Raw genomic sequence first — 7,130 nt, forward strand, 5'->3', positions numbered from 1 at the left:
AAGAATAACTGTCAGTGGGTTTTTCCTAAGTAGATGTCTTATAAGAAAAGAATTACAATTTTAATAAAAACTTAGTTACATACTCAATATTTTCCCTTTTTAATTCCTCTTAACATTTTTTTAAAAAAATCTAAATTCATATTGTTTCATACTCTAAGGTAAGACAACTTGAATTGGTCTAATACACTTTTGTTGTTCATAATTACTAGTTTTTCCTCTGTTGATTTGTATATATTTTCACACACAAAATAATGTGTGGTATTTAGAGGAAGTTGAGACATATGGTTTGTGTTTTTTACAGGCTTGAATATATGAAAGGAGGATTCAGAAAAGATTTTTCCAACAAGACGTAAAATAAGTCTTACTAACCAGGCACACTTCAGTAGGGATTGCATCGCAATGCCAAGAAAATAAAAATTCTTACCACTGGATTAATAGGCAGCATCATGATGGTTGGAGAGGATATTGAAACTGTCAACAGCTTCATCTTTCTTGGATCTACAATCAACATCCTTGATACCAATAGTCAGGAAATCAGGAGATTCATTGAACTGTGAAAATCTGCAGTTAGTGATCTTTCAAATTATTGAGGAATAATGATGTCAGTTTGAGGACTAAGGTGTGTCTGAGTCAAGCCATAGGATTTTCGATTACTTGCTGCGTATCTGAGAGCTGGACAATAAATGACAGAAGAAAAATTGATGCCTTTGGGCTGGGATATTGGAGAAGATTACTGAATATTCCATGGATGGTCAGGAAAACAAATGGCTATGTCTTGGAACGGTGCAGTTGGAGTGCTCTTTGGAGGCAAGAACGATGAGGCTTTGCCTCACATACTTTGGGCATGCTGCTAGGAGAGGCTATTCCTTGGAGAAGCACATGATGCTGGGAAGGGTGGACAGTTGGTGAAGGAAAGGAAGACCTTCAATGAGGTGTATCAACATGGTGACTGCTAAAATGGGCTCTTGTGTGTCAGGAAGTATGAGAGTGGCACAAGGTAGAGCAGGGCTCAGATCTTTTGTTCATGGGGTTGCTATGCTCGTCATTCATGACTTGACAGCACCTAGCAACAACAACAACCAGGTGCAAAAAGTCAGTGTCATTGAGACAAAATTAATTTATAGCTGACTCTGTAGCAGGTTTTCAGAGGGTTTAAATTGCACAGGAGCTCATTACCCATCTTTTTCCTACTGAGAATCTGGTGTATTTGAACCCCTTTCCTTTGTGTTGCCAGCACAACTCCTTAACTACTAGACCGCCACACCTCAATATTATGAATAACATTTACAAGAATGGAACTCCCAGAACATTTAATTATGTTCATGTGAAATCTACACCTAACAAACAAGCTGTTGTTCAAACAGAACGAGTGAGCATTTCATAATTTAAGATTAGGAAAGGTGTGTGTTAAGGTTGTGTACTTTCTTCATACCTGGTCAGTCTGTATGATGAACAAACCATTTGATAGGCTAGACTTATAAAGAAGAACGTAGTATCAAATTTGGAGAAAGATTCATCAACAACCTGTTTTACATAGAAAATACAATCTGACTTGAAAAATGTTCTACAGAACTTTTAACTTTCAATGTAGATTATAGCTCAAACTCAAGAAAATAAAAATTCTATTAAAAAAACAAACAAAAGTTCTTACCATTGGAAAAATAGATTATATAAAGACAGATGGAGAAAACAGTGAAGTCAACAATTTTATTGTACTTGTATCCACAATAAATACCTATGATAATAGTAGTAATGAATAAAAAGACATGTTGGGTTGGGAAAATCTGGGGTCAAGGACATCTCCAAAGTGCTAAAGTTTAAAACTTAGTGTCAAAACTAAGATGCACCTATCCAAGCCATGATTTTATCAATTATTTACATCTGGAATTTGGACAATGAATAAGGATGACAGAAGAAATCAATTTGATCCCTTTGAATTCTAGTGTTGGAGATGAGTGCTGAGTATCCCATGGAATGCCAAAAGAACAAATAAATCTCGGAGGAAGAGAAGCTAAGATGATTCTTAAAGACAAGAGTAACAAAATTTTACTACACATACTGTGGGCATGTTATTAGTAGAGGACAGTCATTGGAAAAGGACATCATTCTTGGAAAGGTGAAAGTTCAGAGTAGGAGAGGAAGACACCTCCCAAGAAGATAGATTGACACAATGAGTCTAAGAATGGTTCAAGCATTTCAGAGATTGTGATGGTACCATAGAGGAAGTCAAAGCTCAGATCTATTGTTTATAAGGTTGCTATGAATAATAGAAGACTCAAAGATACTTATTACAGTAGCCAGACCCATAAATAGGTTTTTTTGTAGCTGATTTTGTAAGTTTATACTGCCTAATCTGCCCTATCAGAGTTCAGACTGCTAGAAAGTGAAAACAAAATCCCTAAAACTGAAATGTAGCATTTGCTAATTTTGGTAATATTATTAATGATTCTGCTATTACTAGTTCCAAAGGATGATATTATGTCACTGAACATGGCACTGAGAAATGATTAAAACCATCTTTGACAGAAACATATTATCTTGCAAAAAAGGTTTGTTCAACACAACCTTTCTCTGTTACAGAGACTAGATTGAGTTGATTATATTGTTGTTATTCTTGACTGCCATTGAGTTGAGTATGACTCATAGCAACCCTAGGAACAAAAGGCCTGAAACCTTTCTGTAACTGCTGTCATTTATCAAAGTTCATAAAGTTTCCAGAGGCATGTGCTTAAGTCACAAATAGCAACAATCTTTTATATCAAGTGACAAAACATTGGAATATTTATGAAATATTGTGTAATATTCTAATGTTAAAAAGAGAAAATCTTCTTACATTCTTATCATCTCTTCACAGATATATGACAAATAAAACTGCCATGTTTTAGCTAAACCACATACTTTGTAGCATATTAATTTTACCAGTTACATTTCATTTCTAAAATAAAACTAATAGCTTAATATACTGTTAATTTATTCTGTAAAATTATATTTCCCCTATTCCATCCCTAATTAACAACATCTCTGGGATTCCTTAATGGCGAGTTCAGTTGTATCATGGAATATGGATTTCATTGATCGCTGTTTCACACCCTTGGATAATTACTGTAGACTCTATGAAATATCTGAAGATCGATAAAACACATGAGTTCATGTATAAATATAATTTGAGTGTTATATTACTAATTCCTTACTATAAATGAGGAATAAATCTGAGTTGTTGTTATTGTTGTTGTTGTTATATATTTTCAGTCAGAACCAACTCCTCTAAGCTGGTTTCCAGAGACAAATGTATGACAGAAGAGGAGATTGCTGGTCCTTCCCTGTGGAGCAGCAGGTGGGTTCAAACTGTGTACTTTTGATTGGCTGTACAGCTTCTTACTACCAGGTCACCAGAACTTATAGTTTTGATCCATTATTATTACTCCCTTTCTATTCAAAATTACTATTCTTTGGTAAGACTACATGTCACATATTGGTTATTGAGCATAATTCTGCTAAAAGATATTTGGGAAAAGTATCTTTGACTAAAAAGTTAAAAAGAAAAGCCAGATAGAGTCACATCTCATTTTCTTTAGTTAGATGGTATATTGTTAAATATTATGTTATAAATTATATTGTACCCAAAATGTGAGATGAATTAAGGGCAAAAACTGACTTGCTGTGGACTACAGGACTTAAAAAAAAAGAGAGAGAACTAATATGCTTAATGTGCCATTGGCATAAAATTAGAAATCCTTCTAACTTCCCTAATATTTTCATATGGCATGTTCACAATTTTAAATTCATACATATATGATGGCTTCTAAAGAGAATAATTCTAAGGATCTGAACATTTATTTAGGAATCAGTAAGAAACTATTAAATTCAGAATACAAATCTCTTTAGTAATTTTCATTAAGTATGAATGTTGTTTTGTGTCCTTGAGTTGGAAATTACTTACAGCTTAACCTGCCAACGAATTTTCAGAGGCAGTGAATTGAACAGGAGGAAATTCCTCATCATTTTCACATGGAGTGGCTGATGGATTTGAAGCATTTACCTTTGGTTTGGCAGTGTGATTTCTTGTCTCTAAAATTGGTTTAGGGAGCTCTGGTGAATTAGTGGTAAGAGGCTGCAATGGAAACCCAAAGGCGTGTGGTTGGAATCCATCAAGTGCAAGAGAAAGATGAGCAATCTCTTTCCATGCAATTAACTGCGTCTAAAACCCACTGGAGGGTCTGCTGTGGGATGGTTCTGACTCAATTGTACATAATAACAACAACAAATATTGGATTATAGGGAGCTGTGGCAGCAGTAGTCCATAGAGAGTTGTACATTATCCTACAAATCCAAAGGCTTCATGTCTCTTGCTATAAATATCAAACAACTTGGAGTGGAAAGATGGGTGATATTCCTCCCATGTAGTTTATAGAAAAGCAAGAGAGTCAATTAGGATTTGATTCAGACCCAATGACAATGAGAATTAAGAAATAATTTTGATTAAAAAGGAATCCCTGGTGGCTGAGTGTAAGAGTACTTACCAAAGGTCTGGGAAGTTTTCCATCAGCCATTTGTTGTTGTTGTTATGTGCCGTCGAGTCGCCTGCGACTCATAGCCATCCTATGTACAACACAAACAGCCATTTAGTGAGGGGAAAATGGGTTATCTCCTCCCATAAAATTTTGTAGTTTATAAACTTGGTGGAGGGTTACTATGATTTGGAACTGACTAATATATGATGATCTGACCCACAGTCTGCCCCTAGCCTAGTTTTGACTGCTGATATTGAGCTTCTCTAATGATTTCTTCCACAAAAGTAGTCAATCTGATTCGTACGCAGCCCATTGGATGAAATTAATGTATGAAGTTGTATTTTGTGTCTTTTAGAAAAAGTATTTGCAATGAATAAATAATTGTAAATACAAAATTCAATCATTCTATATCCAGCCTCATTTCTATCACCAAACCTTTATTTTCCAACTACTGTTTCTTCATTGTTTTCTACTTTTGCATTCTAGTCATTAATTATCATTAAAACACCCTAACTCTACGTTCCATCAATTTCATAGTGCAAAATTTGGTAAAAATTCTCAATTTCTTTCTCTTTGGCACTAGATGTAGGAGCTTATACTTGAATAATAGTCGTATTAATGGAACTTCTCTGTATGTGTATGGATATTACCTTATCATTCAACATTGTACTTCAGGACAGAACTTGAAAGTATTTTTTTTTATTATGAATGTTATATCATTCTTCTATTTAGTATATCATATCATATGGTTATCTGATTCAAAGTGGCCATAGCTGGTCCATCACATCTCATTAATAATGCCTAGGAGGTCAATATTCACTTGTTCCATTTAATTTTTAACAATATCCAATTGCTGTTTGTTGTTGTTGTTGTAGTTATGTGCCGTCAAGTCGCTTGCGACTCACAGCGACCCTATGTTCAACAGCCCTAATCTCTGCTCTGTCCTGTACCAATCTCACTGTCTCCGGCACACCCATCCTGATTACCCCAGCTACTGAATCAATCCACCTCATAGAGGGCCTTCCCCTCCTGTGTTGTTGTTGGATCCGCAGAGCCGGACGCCAATGAGATCAGACGCCAGCACCAATCAATCACTCACGAGAGACGGTCCTTGATGCAAACAGCATGAGGTTTTATTCCATCCAGCGCGCCGGGGCACAACTCATGACCTACGCAGAGGCAGGGGAGTTGAGCCCCAAGCTAAGGGTACATACAGCTTATAAAGGCAATAACCCGTGCAAACATGGGCTAACACACAGGGAGGGTTGCTGACTGGTATATTTGAATATACACTGAGTTAGGCAGTTCTGATTGGTAATAATTTGGTGCGCACGGGTAAGCAAGGAAAACTATCTGATTGGTACATTTAAAAGCGAGTTGGCACACACAGCAAGCGGGGTCGGCACAAGTGGGGGGGGGGAGTGGGGGAGTAAAGTTCAGAAAAACAACTCCTGGAATTTCTCTTATCTGTATTCGCAGATGTGGGTGAGCCATTTTATGGCCTTGTTTTTCTGAGTGGTTTATGGTCCTGTTTTTCTAAAAGAGGGCAAAAGTCCTGTGAGGTTTTATGGCTTCTACCTGAGAAGGGTTAAAAGTTAACTTCCTCATAATCCTTCATTACCCCCTTTTCTTTTGGGTACAGTTCTAATCCTAGAGCTGGGAGCAATCTGTGATTTCATCATGATCTTGCAGATGAAGAGCCTCATACTGTTGTCTTAGCATCAAGATTTGTACTGCACTTATACTTTCTCTAATAAAGGTGACTAATCGGTTTATGAGGCAAGGCCCAAAGGTTAACAACAAGAGAAGAATTACAAGAGGTCCTATTAAAGTTGACACAAGAGTAGTGAACCAGGGGGATTGGGGGTACCATCCTTTAAACCAGCTCATGCGTGACTCCCTTTCTTTCTGGCGCTTGTTCAACCTTTCTCTAAGCTTGGCCATTGAGTCTCGTACTTCCCCTGAGTGATTTATATAAAAACAACACTCTTCTTTAAGGGCCGCACATAGCCCACCTTGCTGTAAAAATAAGAGGTCTAATCTTCTACGGTTCTGAAGGACTACCTCAGACAGGGATGAGATGGACTCCTGAAGCTTGCTTATGGAACCTTCTATGGCCCTTATGTCAGTATCTATGGTATTTTATAGGTTGGCGAAATATTTAGACTGTAGGCCTAAGGCGGCTCCTCCAGTTCCTATACCGGCTGCTATCGCTAGACCTAATAGTGCTGCTAAGGTTAGGCTTACCGGTTCTCTCTGTTTTGACCGCACCCTTCCCATTCATCTATGAACTCTTCCATTTTATGAAACTTTAAGTGTGGGAGAATTACAGCACACAGTAGTCAGATGACATGGAGGCTAGATTAACACAAGGGGTTATGCCAGTTTTACAGGCACACCAGTGCCCCGACTCGGGGATGAGATACCCTGAGGTTCCTAGGTCTGAGATAGTCTGATTACACAAATGGGAGAGGTCAGAGGGAACAGATCTTATACACAGGCCAGCTCCTACAACTGAGGATAAGGTTAACTTATGAGTTGTAGAATGCCATCTACAATTATCTGAGCTTGTGGAATTAATGAAGTTACCATGGATTGCTACACCCTCATAATAAGGAG

The sequence above is a fragment of the Elephantulus edwardii genome, unplaced genomic scaffold (assembly GCF_000299155.1).
Source record: "Elephantulus edwardii isolate Elephantulus edwardi_28Jun2011 unplaced genomic scaffold, EleEdw1.0 scaffold00293, whole genome shotgun sequence".
NCBI lineage: Eukaryota > Metazoa > Chordata > Mammalia > Macroscelidea > Macroscelididae > Elephantulus > Elephantulus edwardii.